Source organism: Montipora foliosa, chromosome 10 (assembly GCF_036669935.1).
Source record: "Montipora foliosa isolate CH-2021 chromosome 10, ASM3666993v2, whole genome shotgun sequence".
NCBI classification, from domain to species: Eukaryota; Metazoa; Cnidaria; class Anthozoa; order Scleractinia; family Acroporidae; genus Montipora; species Montipora foliosa.
Window position 1 is genome coordinate 18,072,305 of NC_090878.1, and position 2,500 is coordinate 18,074,804.

The following is a 2,500-nucleotide window of genomic DNA, read 5'->3' on the forward strand; positions in this document are numbered from 1 at the left end:
AAAGCAAAGGAAGAGAGGAAAAACAAAGCTAAAAGCCATGTTAGAAAGACCATCACACACCAGTGCCAATAACCCCATTAATACCCCACTGCTTAGAAAAAACCCTACGACGTCTAGCAGAACGAAAACGATGAAAGAAAACAGAAAAAAAGAAACGCTGCCGAGCCTTGATGGAACAAATAAGGCCTACAGCACTAGGCCGGACAGAGCAGAAACGAAAGTCATTCCTCTGAGACCAGATAAAAAAACTTACACACATTAAGAATATAACAAAAAACCTTAGAAACTATACGAAGCTCAGCTTCAGAAAAACCAAAAAGAAGGTGACGGACGTCCAACGAAGGAACATCGACAGAGAAGGTGGATAAAGGATAAAAGTGTTTGCACCCAATTAAAACCGTTCGTTGAGAGGAGACAAAGAAAAACAAATGCGCAGGCATCCCCAAGGCAACTGCGCATCACAAAAACAAGCGGCAGGAATGTCAAGGCCAAAGGAAATAAGACGATCCGCTCCGTACAGAACGACATAGCCAATCTTCCAAAGTACGAGGAGGCCCAGGTGGACTTTTGGCAGAAAAATAAATCACGCAATACGAAACAAGCAGAGCATATTACTTTTGGTAGAAACAATCAAAAGCAACAGGAGAGCCCACAACCAAAAACCATATGCAAAAGCAGAGCATAAACTTTATTGCGGACGGAAACCACCTAGAAACCCCTGGCGGGCTTTAGGTAGACAACCACCAACCACAGCCCGAGCAACCAAATCCTTCTGCCCACGCCAAAAGAAGCTAGAAAGAACGGTATTTAATTCAGATTCAAGACCTACATTGGCATAGGCAAGAGGCAAGCGACGCACAATATCCTAGAGAGGGCAAGGGCATTAGCAACCAAAACCCTGCCAGTAAAAGACAAGTGACGAGAACGACAAGAATTTAGGCAGCGCGTAACAGCATCCAGACGACGTCTCCAATTACATTTGTCGAGATTTCCGTTGCCCAGGAACACACCAAGCACTTTAATCTTTTCAACCGTCGACTGGATAGGGAAAGGACTGTCCAAACGGTGGACTCAACCACCAAGCAAAAGACCTTCACATTTCTCCATGTTCAGCTTGGCTTCCGTACCCCGCTCAAACTTGTCATAAACACAAAAAACTGCACGAATAGAATCATCCGAAATAGCAATAAGAGAAGTATCGTCGTCGTATAAGGAGAGGACAAGAAGGTTGGAAGGCACATGAGGCAAGCGAAGACCAACGATATCAGGATGAGAACAAAGATTAACTGCAAGAACCTCGATGGAAATGACGTAAAGGGGAGGAGACAAGGGAAACCCCGCCGCACCCCCCGAGAAGGCAAGAAGGAGTTACTATTGTAACTATTGGGGAGCTTAAGCACGCGCGTTTTTGAGACGCGGAAGGCAACCGGAAGAGACTATTTCGCGAGCCAGGACAGTGGTGTTTCCCAGATTTTCATACTAATCATCTCTGATGAAGAAAGATACTCGATAATGTAAATTAATGTGATGTGTGAAGACAAGTTAAAAGGGAAAACAGCTCACTTCCGGTTGCCGTCCGCGTCAAAAAAACGCGCGTGCCCAAGCTCCCTATTGACGAGAACGGCGCGCCGGATACCGGCGCACAAAAGACGAACCCAAGAAATAACGGACGTTCCGAGACCCTTAAACTCAGCCATAATGAAACGTCCTCTCTTGTTGGTAACAGATTTGGTCAACGTGAAACGAGGGCGAAACAGCAAAAAAAGACACTCCACAGTCCGGAATGTACAGAGCCACGGAAACATATTACGAAATAACCGTTTGGAGAATACCAAGAAGTGCTGTCCTGGCAAGAAGACGCATGTGTCTCCTGCATGGAGAGACAATCATTTATTTGCGTCCCTTACACTATTAACGTAAAAATGCTAGCTAAGCATTATCCATAGCGAAGAGAAAGTGAAAAAAGAAAATCAAGGAGACCAGACAAAAAGAGTCAGAAAAATACCGCTTTGCAACCTTTGGGCATAGAATGCCTCTCTGGCGGAAAATTCGGCACATATTGACGCCGGACTTTGCACCTAACGGAGATGTCTTATTCCTCAGAGAGGAAACAAACCAGACTTCGTCTTCTTCTGTAAAGAAGAAGAAGAAGAAGACTGATAACCCTGCAAAACACTATGAGCCACTCGGATGTCGGACTCTTCTCACATGGCGAAGCTGCTGGAGACGATGGGGCCTCTACTGGCCCCAGAGGCATCAGGGCTCGATCCAAGCTCAAGGCTATCGGCGAACAAAGCCTTACCCTCTGGCAAGGGGCTGACAATAATCTGCTCGTCATTCATACTTACATCAAGGTTCAGGCGAGAGCACGCATCCAGAGCAGACACATTACCACCATTCAGGTGACTCGACAATACATCACCAGAAGATACTGGAGCACTAAGCTCACACACACTAGACATGGGGATTGAGGGACCGTACTGGACCGGACCGCCAACCC